The sequence below is a fragment of the Meleagris gallopavo genome, chromosome 4 (genome assembly GCF_000146605.3).
Source record: "Meleagris gallopavo isolate NT-WF06-2002-E0010 breed Aviagen turkey brand Nicholas breeding stock chromosome 4, Turkey_5.1, whole genome shotgun sequence".
In the NCBI taxonomy this organism is placed as follows: Eukaryota; Metazoa; Chordata; class Aves; order Galliformes; family Phasianidae; genus Meleagris; species Meleagris gallopavo.
This window is the reverse complement of record NC_015014.2, coordinates 28646311-28665486: the sequence shown is the minus strand read 5'-3', so window position 1 is coordinate 28665486 and position 19176 is coordinate 28646311. Positions and strand designations below refer to the sequence as shown.

Sequence of the window (19176 nt, the reverse complement as noted above, 5' to 3'; positions counted from 1 at the left end):
TTTATTAAAACCTTCTGTTCTTCCCTTTTCTTCTCCAAGGTTCATGGAATAATTCAGGATGGAAGGGACCTCCAGAGCACATTTGATTCAACTCCCCATTGAAAGCAGTTTATTCAGGTCCTTGACTAGTTGCATTCTGATTACCCTAAAGAATAGAGATTCCACCTATTTTCTAGCCAATTGTTTCTGTTATTTAATTACTCTGACAATATTTTTTTCCTAATAACAATTCCCCTTCTTGCAAATGGCCTTGCCTCTTATTAATTGCTATGTACCTCTAATAAAAGTCTGCCTCCATCTTCTCCAAAATCTCCCATCAGACAGCTGTAAAAAGTAACAAAGTCTCTCTTTAGCTTTCTCTTAAAGGCTGAAAAAAAAAAAAAAAAAAAAACCTCAGCTCCCTCAACCTCTCCTTACACTTCACATGTTCATTCTCTGACCATCCTGATAGCCTTCTTCAGGACTTGCTCCAGAACGTTAATACAAGGCCAGATCCCCTGACTCATGTTTTCCTTGTCCATCAGAAGCACCAGATCCTTTCTGGCATAGTTGTCACCTAACCCTAAATAAATCAACAAAACCAAACCAAGCAACCACAAAGAGTTATATTTATATAACCTATATTTATAACATTAAGAAGGCATTCTGGTGAGATTTCTTGGTGTTTCGCTTTACCATTGTCTTAGAACTCTATTGTTTTGTTGTTTTTTTAAATAAATAGCTTGAATTTTGAAGGGGTCACAAATTGTAAAAAAATGAATGGGCAAAGATTCAGAATCTTACAAGTGTCCTTAGAATATACAAACTACAATTTTAGCACTTATGTACGTTATTGGGGCTACGCTGTCATTGCGTGACCAATAATGAATCTGCTATCTTTATTTCTCAGCCTAATGTCAGATCTTAATAATCTCATTTTTATAGAAAAATGAATTGACTCAATGTGAGTAATAAATAAAAGCAATTTACAAATAGCCTTGGGTTGAAACCAAACTATTTAAACTGTTGTTTAAGAAGGTCAGCTAACTAACATTTATTATGGTCAAGGGACTCATTAGCTTACATAATACCAAGACACAGGAGGAATTTATAAAGAAACTGTTTTAAAAGAAAGGCCGTCTGGGGAAAGGTTTCAATTGCCCTCATCCAAACTGGAAAAGAAAAAAAAAAAAAAAAAGAAAGTTTCCATTAGTCATTAAAAATTTAGGAAACCCTTACAATGTTTTTTAAAACCATCTTAATTGTATGAAATCTCTCTATCAGAGAAGACTACATATTCTGTTTGCTTTTTTAATTTTGCATGTTATAGAACAAAGACATTCTTCAAAACAGCTAATTAACAAAAAACCCTGTACTTACAATAGTAAAGCCAATAGACCCAGATGCTGTTCACATAAATCTCTGACCAACTCCTACAAAGTATGTAGCATTACTTACCAAAATTAAGCAAAACATCTCCTCAGACGTTGCTCCCAGAGTCAGTGACAGTTCAGTCTTCTTTCAAGCACAGAAAGACTAAAGGAATTCAAAAAGCTTATAGTTCTGAAGGCAGGATACCAAACATTCTCGGCATTCATTGTTCATCATAGGATGCCTTATTACCATCATATTTTCTTATCTTGCAGTATTTAGTTCTCCTATTGTACTGAAAATAGAGCTGTAAGTTCTCGGCAGGCTGCTTCCCAGTTCACTCAAAACACAGAATCACAAAGTGATGTGGGTTGGAAGGGGCCTTACAGATTACCTAGTTCCAACCCCCTGGTTGCCCCCCACCAGATCAGACTGCCCAAGGCCCTATCCAACCTTGCCTTGAACACCTCCATCGATGGGGCAGCCACAGCATTCCCAGGCAGCCTGTGCCAGTGTCTCACCACCCTCTGATTAAAGAATTTCTTCCTTGCATCTAATTTATATCTACTCTCTTTCAATTTAAATCTGTTATCCTTTGTCTTGTTACTATACTCCCTGATAAGAGTCCCCCTCAAGCTTTCTAATAGGCTCCCTTTAGGGGATCTACATTGTACTCATTTTAACAGGCATGCATGAGGCATGCCAGAACAGAACAGCTAAGGAGAATTCTATAACTGCTATCATCCTCAACAAATGGACATAATACTACCACCTCTTGTACCATAAAATTTTGCATGTCATCTTCAGATGTCAGATATCAGTTTAGAAGCATGGATATAATATCCCATACATCCTGGATGGACACCCTAGCATATCAAATACAAGAGAGATATTAAGTTAACGCGCTTAGAAAGTATAAACAGCTTATATAAATTTTAATAAATTTAGATCTTTTTACATAGAAATTTTTACATATCTATCCTAATATTCTGTATTTCTAAGAAGTCACAGAATATTTTATGCTGGATTTCATGACTTCTACAATGAACAGCACATTTGGGCAACTAGCAAGTGTGGGCAACTGCATGAAACGAGATAATTAACACCAATTCGGAAAGACAATATGTAGGCAGTGATGTGGTACATACATGCATTAGATGATAACAGTGTTACTTCACATATTCCTCATTTTCAACCAGTTAACGATTTATTCTTTAAACAGCAACCCTGTGATTCTGAATGCTTGTGCTAGTCTGAAAGAACTACAAAGGAGCACTCTTAACTCACATTAGTCCTTTTGAAAAAGGGGTAACTTACCATGAGGCAGTGTAAGTTAGAACTTACAAACCAGTAGTTTCCATTGGGCAACTTGTTCCCTCTGCGTTAACATCAGTGCTTTCTACAACCAGTCTCAGAGTCTGCACCACCAACCTCTGCTAGTGAATCACTTTTTCCACTGGAAGACATTTTGTGTACTACAAGTCGTAGCATGCAGATGCAGAAGCTCCATTTGGAAACATTAGTATCAAGAGTATATTGAAAGGAAGTGACACACTACTTGATATAAAGGTTTGTTTGTTTTAAAGCTACAATGAAGAATAATCTGCAGTTCATGGGTAAGAACTTGCCAAAAATGAGTGTTCCAAACCTTTCTCCAGCAACAACAACAAAAAAAGCCATAGCATGCCAGCTGCCAGCTCTGGTTGCTAAATGTTAGCTGGGTATAATTAGAAAAACCTCACATGTGGGAACTCAGGAATTAAATTTGCTTAGCAAAAATGCAGCAATCCTGCAAACACTTCTTCTCTAAGAGGTTTTAAAGTCCCTCACTATCACAGTTGTTTATTTTCATCTTTATAAACTACAACAAACTATTTTTTGTTCTAGACATGTCTTAACATCCTGTTACAAGGTAGACTAATAGTTACTAAGAGTTATTATTTTGGTCTTTGCAATTGCATCTTTTGTTATGATCAACTTTTGCAAAGAGCTTAACTAAAAGCATCTTCCATCTTCATAAGTTCCTTGCTGAAATCAAGGTATGCCTCTCCTGAATACTGTTCTTTACTTGATAAAGTTCATCTGACATCCACAGCGACCTACTGGCAGTCAGCTAAAATTACAAGTGATCAGCTCCTTCCAGCACAAAATGAAAGCAGTATATTAGGATCACTTAGCATGCATTATGAATTTCTTATTCGCCAGACAAAGGCATAATTGATAATATCAGTTAATAAATTGCATATGTCCAAGTTTTAATACGCCATTAGCAACAATGGTGGGGAAACTGAAAGCTAGATTTAACAGCAGTAAGCAGCACTGTCTTTTGAAATTAATTAAAAGTCTTAAAATAGTTTTGGAATTTTAATCACGAAACTGGAGTTTTCACTAGAATTGCCTGCCTGCCAAGAGAATCACAGAGCCTCAACTACTGCTGTTTACGATTGCCATATTTGTAAATGGAATATTTAATAAAACCACAAAACCACTAGGTATTTATTCCTATTGGCTTTTCCTAAGTTCACAGCTCCATCAAGAATCATCTTCAGGAAATACGTTGTTCGTCTTTGACATCATTAGCCTACTTGTGTTCCCTTCAACCTTTTAAGGAAGAAGAATTTGGTTACAGATGAATGCTTCTGCATGTCACCTTTCTTTGTCATTACAGCATCAGTGCACCACGTGCAATCAAGGAACTTCTTCAGGATAAACCAAAGAGCAGATGAATAAATTCAGCAGATGGTCCCTCCTGTGAACCTAGTCCACATGGTGTAAGTCTGTATAGTCCTTCCCTCCCATGTATTTCACATGGATACTCCTACATCATACATATGAAAACAAGACAAAAATCACTTCTCTAGGTAATTTGTTCTAATCTGCAACCATATCCACTAATAAATACAGCCGTATATCTCATCTGAATTTCTTTGACTATCTTTAAGACACTAACTGTAGCTATATCTCTCTCTAGATCAAAGACCTCTGCTCATCACTAACTTAAATCTCGCTTGGAAACTTTCTTTCTTTATCAATCAAATGACTGATGGAACACCATGCCTTTCTGTGACATACTTTCCACTTCTAAATTTATTATGATACTATTCTGATTTTTTGGCATCATCCCTCTCCTCCTGTGGAAACAAAAGACTGCGTTTGATGTTAATCTTTCCAGTTCTACAGAAGTTGTAAAGAACCATTCTTTCCCTCTTTCCTGCTGCTGCTCTGTACTTATAAAAATCAGGAAATCTACTAGCTATTATAGTCTCACTGTGGAAAGTACAACAATAACAGCAAGGTAGCAAAGTCTTCGGCTGCAACAAATGAGGACAAGCCCAAATGCAGTAGCTACAGATGCAGAAATGAAGGAAGAAAGCTACTTACCTTCAGAAGGCCTCAAGCATACAGGAATCTCCAGAGCAAGACACCCTTACTTCCACTGTCAACCCTTAAATGAAGTCTGGGAAGGGGTGGCTCCTAGCTCTACCCGTTCTGCTCACTCAGATACACTGCATGCACCTGAGCTCCCCAGGGTTGGCCCTGCCTTCCCACCAGGTGGTCAATCGCTGATTCAAGCTGTGACTCAGCATTTCTGCTGCGCACTGCAAATTAAGTCTCAATATTTTTCTCATTACAATGCCACAATACTTTTTAGCTTTCCCACCCTACAGAATTTTCATTTTATATTGGCCTTTTCACTGTTTGAACCACTGCCCTTACAGAAAATAAATGACCAACTTCTTGTCCCACACAAAAACAAAGCAAAACAAAAAAAAAGCAAGGTCTTAACGAAGGTACAAAATTTGCTGCTTATCCACTGAGCTTGGTAACTATTAGTTATAAAACACTAAAGCCTATAAAAGTCATTTTCCGTAACAGAAAGATCTTATATTTTGTCATTAGTCTTAGTAAATGAAGGCAGATCTAATTGATTTTTTAGAAAGATAAAAATGTAACCCAGAGCTATTAAAAAAAAATTATTAAATCTCATAGTTTTGTCTATTAGAGCTACCATAAATGCTCTTTGAGTTATATTTTTATATAAGTCATATAAAGTTATATTAAGTTCTATCTTTAAGTTATATTTAATTTATTTTGGAAGACAAAAGGCACATCCATTTCTCTTTCAAATCTCCCCAAGATATCTTGATACAATGGTCAGCATGAAAGAAAACTACAGCAATAGTGTTTGCATTTAAAAAACAAAAAACAAGCAAACAAAAAAAACAAAAAAAAAACAAAGCCACCACACCCACCAGTATTCGATTCCCTTCTCTATAACATTTAGCAGTAGGAACTGAATTACTATCTTCTACTCAGTTCCTTATTATGTTGCCTTGAGCAGTACAGGTGCTCAAAATACAAAATACACTTAGAGATCATCCATGTTTTCAGAGATCACATGTTCTGGGTTGTTCCTTTCTTCTTCCTTCAAGTAACCTACAAGATTCCTAGCTATAAATTGTTCTTTCCAGCAACCACATGCCATGATTTTGCTGGCTATTTTTATTCATTAATACCAGCTGCTTCACAGTGCCTGGAAGTAACAGAAAAAATATGCATATATGTTTTAACCATATGGTAAAACCTGATGAAGGATGGTCTTTTATGTAGGATAATTCATAAACCTGCAGTAAAATTCAGTCTTATGCAAAAGACAGGGTTAAAAATATGTTCTCCATTTGAACTTTCAAGGACCTGCATCACTGTAAATTTCTGAGACAATTCTGCTCCCATAAAGTCAGCAGAGCAATATCTATTTTCCATCATGGTGGACTTTCTGATCAAGTGGAAAACAGGATTTACATTGATCTTCTGTACAGAGATAGATTTTACCATTGTGCTTGAAGATAGCAAAGTGTCATGCTGCAAGCTGAAAGGTTCTCTTTCAACTCCCACTAGTCATGACACACTTCAGTTCCAAAAATGTTCTGTTAACACTATTTGCAGATATTACCATATAGATAGAAGTTCAAAAGGGATGAGAGTTGCAAAAATTATGTATTCAAATGACATGTCCGAGTAGTCTAACAGCAAACAAAAATTAAAACAAAATTAAGAACATTACGTTCTAGCACAAAATTATATGCATAAGACTACTTAAGCAAATATTTTTTCAATGCACAAATGCACATGAAAGGTTTCGTACCTCGTAACCACAATAATCCTGAACACAGAATCATAGGACACATCAAAACAAAGTAAATCAAAATAGAGAGGGAACTGGGGTTTACAGAAGAGTAACAACAGAAGGTAGAAAAGAGCCACTTATGGATTAGGAATGTTAGGATCAGAATCTAAACTAATTCCAGGAAACTACTTCTTTTTCCAGAGGTTACAGACTATTGTAACATAAGCGTTATCTTTCCAGGATGATCTGCCAATTCAATTAATAGGTTATTTTTAATTTGTTACATAGCAAAAGAATAGGGCTTTTGTTTGTCCTCCCTCTATTGTTTTGTGTTGATGTTGTTTGTTTGTTTAAGACTATGTACATCTGCGAATGTTCATTCACAGCAGTCTCCAGTATTTTCCCTGTCCCCACTTCCTTCAAGTTTAAAGTATTTTTTCACTAATATAGCCAGTATATTCTCCAGCATAAGAGAAATGGATACTCGAAACCTGCAAAGGACTGAGCATTCATTTCTCCTGTAACTAAATTAAAAAACTTTAAATAGAAAAATATATCACCTGGAACACAATGTCTTCAAGACTTGCCACTGGCTTAAACAATAAAATATATATATAAATGTGAAACAAAATTGTATCCAATTGGATGGTTAATTGTCATAGAACTCAATTGTCAAACTTCTTTGACAAAAATTGTCAAAGAGTAGAATTAATCTCTTAAAAATGACAAGAAATTCAATTTCACTAAATGGTTATTAAAACCACCTAAAAGAACATTAAAACATGAAAAAGGATTTTTTTCATTATGTTCTCTATGAACATCAAGATCATTCAAACCACAATTTCTCTATTCTTTGCGTATTACAAGAGAAAGAAATGTAAGATCTTTAGAAGAGTCTTTGTGAAATCCTGAACAGTAATTACATCTAATAGCAGGGAGAATCTCTTCATCTTTGGCTTAACGATGGTATTAACTACTCTTTCTTTGCTATTGCACATGTACACCATTATATTAAAACCATTGTGGTTGTATGTGCACTGATAAGAATTGCAATGCCACACTGAGCATGCTTCTCCGAGTAGGGAAGATATGCTGAATGCTAAAAAGCTTCCTTTATCTGCTATATGTTTACTTTGGAAATACTACTCATTGATACAAAACACAGCACACATTAAGAACAAGTCTTCTCAGCTTTACATACCCAGAGGTACCTATTTTTAAGGTCACATTAGCCAGCTAATACCTTCTCATAGAGCCATTGAGAAAAAAAATCTTCCTCAGAGGGCAGTTCCAAGAAGGGTTCACATTTTGAATCACCACATAAAGAAACCAGTGCATGTCTCTTGCTCTCTACTGATGGTATTAAGGTTTGGTAGGATAACTTTTACAAGTAACACTGAGTGACCTGAAAGAGCTTAGAATATCTTGTATACTGCCTTAATCTCAAAAAAATCCTACATTCTAAGTCTGAAAAAGACTCTATTTGCTCTTCCTCACTGATTTTCATACTACTGACTTTTGATATGCAAAGCTTGGCTGTGTGGCAGAAATGTTTTCCTAACCAACAGCAGACAAAGAATGACACAAGATCTCAAAAATCATGTATTATTTTTGCCAGAGGCTAAGCATCTGTCCCCTGCACAAAATAACCAGGCTAACTAACTTGAATGAACTTATTAAGCAATATGGCAAACAGCTCATTTTTCCATATCTGTACTAGCCTGCAATACCAGTCAGGATAATCAAGTGGATTTGTCACTGAAAAAAACAAATGAAAATCAGTGGAAACATGTTGTGGTTAAGATACTTTCTCTGTTTTCACATCTCTTTATAAGAATATACATGTATTTAAAAACAAGAATATTTTAATCTCTCTTGAACGTGAATATTAAATATGTATATATATGCTTCCCAACTGTCTCCTCAGAACCAGATTTGTTTTCTTTTGCAAGCAGTGTTTTCAAAAAGTTCCTTTGTATTTCACATAATCTGATTTCTACATTTATTTACATTTAATCCTACAGTTACTTACTCTTAGTACTAGAAATCTATAGAACTAATTCTGCAGGCCAGAAAGGACCAGTAAAAAAACCTCACCTCCTGATCAGAAGTTAGGAAAAATCTCATCTAGTAAAACAATTTAATCATATTAAGTCCACTTTTTGATCACCATCAGGCAACTTGTTCTGTGGACAAAGGCTGGCATTTCTGGTGCACGCTCCTTGTGAATGAAAAAATCACCACTACATGAAAAGCAAATACAAATTTAGTTTGAAATTTTTTCCTTCTAAAATTGCTGAAAACTTACATGTGTTCTTGATGTTAATTTAACTATTTAAACCACAAATAAAACCATTTATGGATGATGAAATAATAATCTTCTACATATGAATCCAAATAATCCAAAAATAACACAATGATAGAAGTCAGAAGCAATAATTTCTTCTGAGAAGGGATGAAAAACTCAATCTAACAGTAGAAAGATGAACATAATCTTATGTCCCTTAGGCTCTGGTAAAAAAAGAATTCCTTAACACGAAACAGTACTCTATAAAACCAGGTGACTCAGAAAAAAGTAAATCAGTATGCAAAAATATTTGCTACAGATTTACAGAGAGAGAAAATTAATCATTTAATTTGTTATTTTCATTATGACAAAGAGTGCGTGGTGTCATTGTGCTAAATATTGGCTTCCACCAGAAGGAAATGAACTGAAGGCCAACAAACCAAAAATCAGTGCCTAGGTACTTCTTTCTTAAAAAGAGAAAATATGCAGCAGAAGGAACCATGTTTCAGAAGTTTTACCCAGATAAACAAACTCCACAACTGTCTGCGTAAAAGAAAATTTAAATAAGCCTGTAATTAAATCCTATTCAGTTCCTGCTTTTTTATTTGGGCAAAAGATCAGAGCAAATGCAAATAAGTGTGTCACATATGAACGGCAGAACTAGTTGGTATTTCAATTTTCAAAGTTCAGCAGAACTCTGTAAAGACTTCTATTTTTCCACCCACTTTTAAGGGGAGCATTCAAATAGGACAGAAGGCAAAAAAAATCCCTCAACTGAATTTTTCAGGTAATATCTCCATCAAGTCATTCTAATATGTAAGACAGCGAGGCTTGTTTCACAGCATCAGGAAAAGACCAAGAACTGACTCCTGCAGTGAAATTGCAATGTCCTTTTTTTTATATTTATATTTACAAAATGACTTTGCCATGGATGGATTGACCTCAGAATTCAAGAGGGTATCTGCCAGCACTGACTGCTGTAGAAAAAAGGGCCAAGTGACTTCAAAGCCTACCAAGGCAAGAATGCAGTAAGCTAGCTGTTCCCACAGCAGCCTGTTCTCACAGAAACCCACATCGCATTTTGCACTGCACCCATTAAGTTAATCCCAGAGCATGGCAACAAGGGCAGATCTGCCGTTATCCCATTGGGAGTGACATCTAATTAGTACAACATCAACTGGCCCAATGAGAGGCTGTGAAGGAGCTCACAAACATACACATGTGTGATGCCTATCAATCTGCAAGACTTAGCTTTTTATTTTCACACTGGATTGGTACAGACAAGAAAACTCTAAAACAAGAAATTTTCCACGTTCTGATTGCACTTTCCTGTCCTTCTAAAATTTAGAAGTGTATATAAAACAAATGTAGCAGCTCTTGGGTAACTGAAATTCAGTTCTAAGAAAAGAAATGATGATAATTCTTATAACAAACTTGACCTTGCAGTTTTCACATCATCAGCTCTTCAGCAAAGACCGCTGCTTAAGATCAATAACAGTGAAAACAGTTAATTCCTGTAGCCTTTTCCTGTGTTGAAGTTTTTGTGTCCCCTCATCCTTCTACCCATTATAGAATTTAAATGTTTCTACTTGAAAAACAGCAGGCTTCCTTTTTGCTCTTTGCTTCTAATGAAGCCTTAAAAAATAGGAATTTTTCTATTATTTCCCAGTTTGTGCATGAGTACTGTGGATGTTGTTATAACAGTTTTGAGAACATTTTGCAAATGAAGTGCTACCAGCTGCAGCTCTGCCCCACTGCAAACAAGGACACTTTCCCAACTACCATGATTATTTTAAAATTTAATCTTGATATCCTGAAGAATTGGGGCCTTTTTCAAACTAGGTTTAATCTCTTTGATCCATATTGCTTGTCATGGAAACAGTAGAGAAAACAAAATACAGAGGTAGGGAGATACCAGGTCAAAAGATGAAATAAGTAACATGAAAAGGGTAATTGCGAGCTCCTCGATTGTTTCATTTCAGTTCAGAATTTCAGTGGCTTCCATGTCACTTTTCCAATGAGAAAAGCAAGCAGCGGAACATTAATACTCAACATGGTTTCTTCTTATGCCAAGAAGGTGTAACATTTTGTGTCCATAAGACTACTGCAAGCAAACATTCCACCACATAACGCACTGGCATTTGTCTTGGCTCCAACTCCATATCCATTGCACAAGAGAAGCACTCCCAAGTTTCAAGGTCTCAATTCCTCTTTCAATCCATTTCGTTCACTGAGTCTTCTAAGGCTTGACAGGTTTTTGGAGTTGTCTTTGCTTACACTGGGTTCTCCCCCCTGTCTGTAGTAGCATACAAACACTGAGTACAAACCTCTATCAGCTTTCTTCTAGATAATGAGTGTAAATTGAATGTAGACTAAACAAAAATCCAGAAACCTCTCAGATATTGCCTACTCCATCTGTAATTGTTTTTTTCAATTATTTTCCTTATATTTCCTTTGATTGCTTCTCTATTTTGTAATTTTGCATAAACAAAATTAATGAGTTCACTAGCTGTTATTCCAGAGCAATAATTTTAAATTTGTGAGTTGCACTTAGCAGAAAAGCTCACAAACAACTGTTAAGGGAACCTCAGAAGACAAGTGAATAAGATCATTTGGCTAATACTTACTAAAATTAAATAATAGAAAAAAAACCTACACTCATAAACCATAAGTAGTCTGCAAACTGAAAAAGACTATAGGCCAATACCAATACTATAGTAGCAATATTAAACCAGCCCTGAACAAAACTAGAAACTCCATAGATGAGTGGAACGTACTAAGAAACAAATTGTATCAAAATTGCTTGTGGAGATTTGAGCAGATATTGAAAATTCCGCAGAAACTAGAAAGTAGATAACAAACTTGTGCTGCAGAGAGTCCACTACCAGGCTGGAATTGTTTACAGCCAGTGCAGGTCTTCCAGTGGAGCACAGGTCTTTGGGTTTTACAGACAGGCCTTCTTTGACTTTTATCAACAATAATGTAATCCACTGGCTGAAAAGCTTTTATCTCATGCTTTTGTCTACAATCAGCCAAGATTTTTGTTTGAAACTTGCATTATTACATCTCAGGAAAAAGTGTATTACCCTTACCTATCAAAAAGGAGACTGTGTATTCCAGCAATCACTCACAAACTTTAAAAAGAAAAAAAGTGTACTCTCAATGCAATCAGATTCATGCTTTCTTGAAAGACAGTGAGATCTTAATTCAAGTTCGTTTTTTGAAAGGATTAAAGTTCAGCTGGTATCTTCCAGAATTAATTTCACAAAATCAATGTGGAAAGATATCTACTTCCTCTGTAATAGTTCCAAGATCCACAAACATATGTAGGATAATAATCAACCAAGAATGGTAAAGAGACGGAATTTTCTTTGTAGCAATTACATAGGTATGTGAAAAAACTGAAACAAAGAGTTGTTTCAAAGTAAATACAGGTGAAAAAAGTCAAATGAGTTGATCTAAGATAAAAGGCAAGATTGCTTCTTTTAAAGCATCCAGTGTAGAATTGGACTACATAGGCTAGTATTTGCAGTTCATTGCCAACGTTCAACAAAACCTCAAACTGAAAACAATGCAACTCTTTGAACATCAGAAACCACGTTGTTCCTCATGAAGACACATCTTTAAGTATGAAAATGGAAAGACCTGAGAGCTTTTTTTTATTTAATACACTAAAAGTGTGAGAAGGAATTTACTTTCATCTCTCCAGAAAACAAGTGACCAAAGAACCTTCATCTCTTTCTGTAAATCTTGTAGACGGAGCAAGCTGCTTTGAATTTCCATTTATATCTCAATAATCATTAAAGAAAAAGCAAAATATTATATTGAAAGAATTACAGATTACAAGAAATGTGGCTTTTTTATTGTCAGTGTTTGAATAACGCTGTCCTGGGACTGTCAGTGATTGATTCATCACCTTTCCCTGAAATTATACTTTTCTATACTCTTATCCAGCACATGAAGTGTGTCACAAGAAGTCATCACAGCATGAAGGACAGACCTGAATGAAAAGCTTTTATGAAAAAGTCAGCCATAGCTGTTTTAATATTTCACAAAAATTGTGTACCCAATCTCTACATAAGACTGAGCTGTATAAAACTTTGTTGCCTTTTTTTTGGTTTGTTTGTTTCAACAGAGAGAAAACTAATGGTACTGTAGGTAAAATAGCCAAGGCCACTTACACAGAAAAACTTTAAACCTGTAATACTCTTTGCAAAGCTATTTTGTTGTGAAGCTCACAAGCATGCCTTTCAAAATACTAACTGAAAACAGTATAAATTATGAAGAGTGTCATTCTGAGTGTCTCTAACTACCAAGTAAGGCAAAGAAAGAAGCAGTATTTCTTTTCAGAAAGAAGCAGTATTATTCCTTGTAGAAATAAAGAACAAAGGAGTTATAAATAACTATCTCTAGTGAAGAAGAGCCAATAGTAGTTTGCATTTTGCATTGTACTTTTGATGTTGACACTGATGGTATGTTTATTGTTCTGCTGTCACATAGCATGACAAGAAATTTTTGCTCACGTAATTATAACAGTGTTTTTTTCAGACTGTGCCACAATTTAAATATAAACAATAATAGTGGTAAGTTTTCTCCTGGCAGAAAGTTATGTTTAAACATAACAGATCTTATCTCGATTGTCTAGGAAAACAAATGAAACGAATGACCAAGACACTCCTTTTCACAGATGGTAGAACATTGTGCTCATCAGCTAGAAACAAGGCAGACCTCAATGATACATTATCAATGCTCTTCCATGGACTGACTGCAGTCTTCCATTCTACAGCAGACAGCTCTTTTGAATCCCATATTTGAAGGTCAAGGAGTCTCTTCTGCTTCCACACAAAACCTTTAAGAAAACTGTTGATGAAATAAAATTAATAGTACAAAAGCCTAAATGTTTTCTTTCTCTGAGTAGCACAGAAATGTTTCTAAGTTAGAGGAGTAGATTTGTCCTTCTGAGTGAAATGTCATATTTTTTAATAAGTGCAACAATGTTATCTAGAGAGTGTTAACATATGGATAATGCTTTCTCTCATCTGTCTCATCACAGCTATTGCAATAAACTTAAATATCAATCATTACAGAAATAACTGATGTGTAGTCCACAAAAATTTGGACAAAGGTCACCTGGGTGGAAAGACTGGAGATCTGCAGGTGCTCAGAAAGAAAAATAAAAACTCACAGCTTAGACTGCAAGCCTTTTACTTTCAGGAGATGAAAATAAATGGACATGGCCAAAATGCTTATTTTCTTCTTATGAGGTGCAATTTAGACTGATGAGTGTAGGACTCCACAGACAAAATAACTTTGCAGAGGATAAAAGAGATTCAGGCACTATTTCCATTCCACTGAAGATTAGGCTGAAAAGGATATAGTTTTTTTCCCGCCTTTTATATACAAACATTCTGCAGTAGCATTCTGACTAGAGGTATACTTCAAAGTGTTGTATAGTTTGATTTTAACAAAAGGTTGGGTGACAGTTCTTATACTGAATCCAAGGCTCCTTGAGTTTTATGATATATTAAAATCTCCACATTCTCGTTTTAAGTTGCAGTCATTTACTGTCTAAGAATTCCAGATGTGGCTTTAAAGCACTGTTTCCTAACTTTCAGGGAGTTGCCTTCCCCCTTCAGCTTCAAAATTATATCAAGATGAATTTTCTAGGGCAAAAAGTTCTGGAAACGTTGAAGGTATAACTCTGGTCCATGCACATATACACCCTCCCATAATGGAAAAAAATTGATTTTAATAAAAGACTAAATAATGAAAATGGATACAGGTAAAAAATTTCCAATATCAGAAGAGCAGACCAAGATCTTGCAGGAGACACAAAGAAAACTCCTCAGTGGACGCTTCAAAAGCCTGCTAGAAATCTAGTGCTATGTTCATAGTCAAAAAGCTTTTCATGAAAGAAGAAAGCAAATAAAAATGAGGCCCTGCTACTCCAGCCCTCAGGCTTTCTTCAAGGTAAAACAGTACAATTGAGCAGAAACCTTAGCACTGACTTCCTTTAAATCACATGTTTAGCCAACACCTGCCTTGCTGCTGGCAGGAACTCCCATATCCAACAAAAAGGACATGGAAAGCTTTAAAGTTACCCTTGGCAACCTATCTTATATTATTAAAACTTAATGTGAAGAAAATTGAACTAACATCACTCTCCTTCACAGCAACTGAAGTAGGAGTTTGGCAACATAAATTTCCAAGATCAATTAATAAACTAGAAACAAAACATTAATTCTGAGCTCCAGTTGTATTAATTGTAACATTCAATTCAGCCAATTCATCCAGCCTATTAAGTCCGTATTATTTTGCGGGTGGTGCTGAAGGATTCTGCGTCAGGTTTCAAGAATAGAACACCATTTCTACACATTTCTTATTACTGTTCAGTTACCACAGTCAATCATGTTCCTGTAAAAGAATAAGCACAAATTCCTGCATAGAAACTGAATTTTCATTATCTCATTTTCTTTTTCTTGTGAATTCTCCAACTTCAAGAACAGCAATAACTTCTCCTTTCCCTGCCTTTGGAGGGAGGTGAGAGCTTCTTTCTCTGTTCCTACAATCCATAACAGAAAAACTTAAAGGTCCATAACCAGAGATGACAAGGCACATAGTGTGTGTAAATGCAGAAGGAGACACACATGTAGCTGTCTTCAAAGCTGTCAGCTTATACTGGGAAAGGGAATACACTGATTATTTATACTGATTAGCACTTTTAATTCAACAGGAAGGGAAAAGCATCTAGACTACTGTTAGAATTTTGTCAGGGTTACTGAAGTAGTTTTTATTCCTTCTGTAGCACAGAAAGTTTAAACCTCTGCATGACCCACATGTGAAACTTTCTGAAATTAAGGATACACAAAATACAAAGGAGGTCCAAACTCAAGCCACATACGGTAGCCAGCATTGCTCATGCTAATCCTGCTCTGTTTCCACCACCAGTCCAAGATACCCACTCAATTCCTCCCACTCCTGACTTTGTATGTCTAATGTATTACTAAGTCATTAGTGTTTCAAACCCCCTATGGAAATAAACCATATAAAATCCAAACCCCTCAGCATATAGCCAGTATTTTTCTATTGAGACTCTCAGATTCTTAATTGAAAAGTCACCCTGAATGAGTATTTATACTAGTCAAACATAGGCATGAAGTGTCTCACACAGGAAAACAGAAGAGAACAGTCACCTTGGGACTACACAAACAGCACTGGATAACAGACAAATTACTCTGCACAAGAGCAGCAGGTAAAGAACCATTTGGGAGGTGGGAGGCAAGGGGAACATTTTTTTTAATCACTTCTAGGGTAGCCCTTTCTGTGAAGTACTTCTTTCATACACAAGAGAGTAAGAAAAGAGGAAAAATTAGAATTCTGCAGTGAAAACATGTATGGAAAAAAGTTGTACAGAGCAAGTCCTACCCACAAAGTGACTAGATGTTCTTGTTCTTAATCATGAATTCCTTAGGAATGCCATGGCTGTTACCTTCAAGTTAGAATAAACATGAAGGCTTCATTAACACAGAGCACTGTAAGGAATGCTTTCCAGAAGCACTGTAAAAACAGAGCCTCAGCACTGTGCTTGAGTATGAATATTGGATCTGCTTGTTATCACTGTATTAAGTTGCTTATTCCTGCTTCTAAATTAATTTTAAAGGATGATTCAAATTCATGCTCACCATTCAAGTGATTTTCCAGACTTCATATAGTTTAAGTAGCACTTGTAAAATATCTACTTCTGTACTTTTCAACCTGTGCTTGCCATTCTGCTAAAACACACTATGATGGAAGTTATTTTTAATAAGAATCATACCTGACAGCAACAAGTCCAAACTCTTAACTTTCAACAGCAAATCCCTTTTTAGCAGCTCATAACTTTTGTTCATCTTTGTAGATGAGCATGAAGTATTGCACAAACCCCTGTACAGAGAGGAAGTAACTTTTTCTTCAGGATTGTGCACAACCTATATATTGATGTGATCTAAAAAAAAAAAAAATTTAAAGGCAAGTTTGCAGAAAACGTGTTTAGTGATTCTAAAACAGTAAGCTTTATGCTACCAAAATGCAGTCTCAATAATCATTGTGGTTTGCTGATAAACATGCCTTGCCTTTTCCCAACTTTTTCTTATTTTCTTGCATCGGACAGAAGCATAAATCCCGCTAAAAGTTACTATTTACCTATTTTCAAGGAGACAGAAGAAGAAAAGAGAAGGAAGACACTCCCAAAGTATTTGTCTTAAAATTATTTTGAACAAGTAAATGAAGACTGCAGTTAGTATTCATCCCACTCATTACACAGGTCCCTTCACCACAACCTCCCACAATCCCCCCCCAAAAATTCTGTATGAACATACGCTTCATTCAGGTTCAGTAGCAGGCCAGTTTCAATGTTTTAAAAACAATTTTTTTACTCTTTCCTCCTATGTACACCTTCTGCTAAAGAAGAGAGAGTTTCAGTGAGAAAGATATGAGAAGTTCCTAGTCAATAGCTAAGAACAGTTTGACTGCTCCTCTGATTACCTACAAACACTGGAAAAGATGCCAACAGATCAGTACTATTGTATGCCTACTGTTGAGCGTAACAGGAACAAAGACCAGTAAGTGAAATCAAATGGGAACAAATGATCCCTATTGACATTCACCGCAACAAGTGCACATTAAAATAAATATCTTAGTTTATTAAGAGAAAATTAAGTATTTTCTTTTATTCATTACTTGGTCATCTTTACAGGTCCACAGCAGAAGAAAACTACCGGACAGAGCTCCAAGAATTCTAAAACTAAACAAAGAAAGCAAAAGAAGTTAATTATGCTGCATAAAGAACTCTGCTTTTTATGATTACACATACTGAAAAGTTAATTTTAAATGCTTCTGGAGATGCTGATGAGAATAAGAGTATACTTTTAAGGTAGTTTAAAACTTACTTACTTTTTTCACTTATAGAGCATCTATCCATAGTTAAGAGTCTAACTATTACATTTTCTCCCACAAACTACTAAAACCAGAAAATATTCAGCAGTTTAAATAATATGAAAAAAGCTGCATCTATTTAACAGCTGCAGAACTCAGAGGACATAGGCAGTAAAATAATATAAAAAAAACAGAGTTAAAAATCCCACTGTAAGAATATTAACTGTAATGAAAGAAAAGACATTAAAAACAGCAGCTAGTTAGGTGCCAGGATATAATAGAACCCATAAGGACAGGCAAAGAATGATGCTAAGTTAGAGAGAAAGAGTCTGTTTTCAGAGAAGAACTTCCTGACAGATACCACAACAAAGCGACATGAACGGTGACTGTGTGGTCCCTTTCTCGTAAATAAATCAGGCGTCAAAGGTTGATCTGCAGTTAATAAGAGGCCTAAGCCTTCTCCAAGGATTTGTAGTATTCTGTCAGCACAGTCCAAGCCTTAGGAGCCATGAAGCCTTCTGGTGGGTTTTGTCCTTCTCGAGCCAGCTTGCGCATGCGGGTCCCCGATATAAATTCAAAGTCTTCATGGCTGAGAGATGGGAGTGGGATTAAGGGGAGAGGGGGAGAGGAGCAGGTAGGGGGAAACAAGAAAATATTTTTAAAAGCAGCATGAGTTATTCGTATTTCTTCTGCTTTTTTTGATACTTCAATGAAATTTCCTCTTGGAATTATAATTCTGGAAAGCAACTGTTATTTCTAGACATTGTGCATCGATGACAGTACATCTTCAAAAATACACACCCTCTACAAATGTACATTCTCTACAACAAACAGCTTACGTAACTTCTGAGTTTAACAGCTTAGTCCAACCAATCTCCTGCAGGTTGAATCGAGTCTGTGCTTTCACCTAGCATGGCTTTCTCTCTAAGAAGAAACAAGGAAACTATATGCTGTTTGTAGATTATGTCAGTGCTGGCAGAAGATCATTTCAGTTCCACTAGAGAATGTGGAAGAACAACATGGCAGAAAATCGCTTGATGATAGACAGTTTGCAGAACAGAAAGTAATAGAGTCTAGAGGCAGGTTCTACAGTTTCAAAATAAAATTATGGAGTTTTATAATTACTTTTTTTTTTTTTAATTGGTAAGACAGTAGCATGGGTTGCCCAGAAAGGGGGTGGATACCCTGTCCCTGGAGACAGCCAAGGTCAGGCTGGAGGGATCTGAGTACGTGATGGAGCTGTAAGTGTCCCTGTTCACTGCAGGAAGTCGGACCACATGGCCTCTAGAGGTCCCTTCCAACTCAAACAATCCTATGATTCTATGTTCTATAGCTTCTGCAGCTGGGCCAGTGCAAGCCACATAGCATGCATGTACATGTATATATATATATTGACATATATATGGAAGTACACATAGTATATACAGATCCAAAAAAGAAAATAAGTATAAAATTATCTGGAGGAATATAAAACTGCCTTCCCATAAAGATGCTTTTC

The 19176-nt window shown here is 35.9% G+C and overlaps 1 long non-coding RNA gene across 2 annotated transcripts; it reads right to left on the bottom strand.

The window, feature by feature from the left end:
• On the bottom strand, positions 1–19139 carry LOC104910660. 2 transcript variants are annotated; one of them, XR_004159552.1, is made up of 6 exons: positions 17123–19137; positions 16582–16749; positions 4732–13625; positions 1438–1515; positions 418–1151; positions 1–324 (listed from the first exon to the last, which is right to left on the bottom strand). It is a non-coding gene; the product is annotated as an uncharacterized LOC104910660 (long non-coding RNA). The 2 variants fall into 2 exon arrangements; XR_004159553.1 differs by lacking the exons at positions 1–324; positions 418–1151; positions 1438–1515 and adding an exon at positions 1838–2216 and having other exon boundaries at positions 2668–13625; positions 17123–19139.
• Positions 19140–19176: the final 37 nt, after the last annotated feature.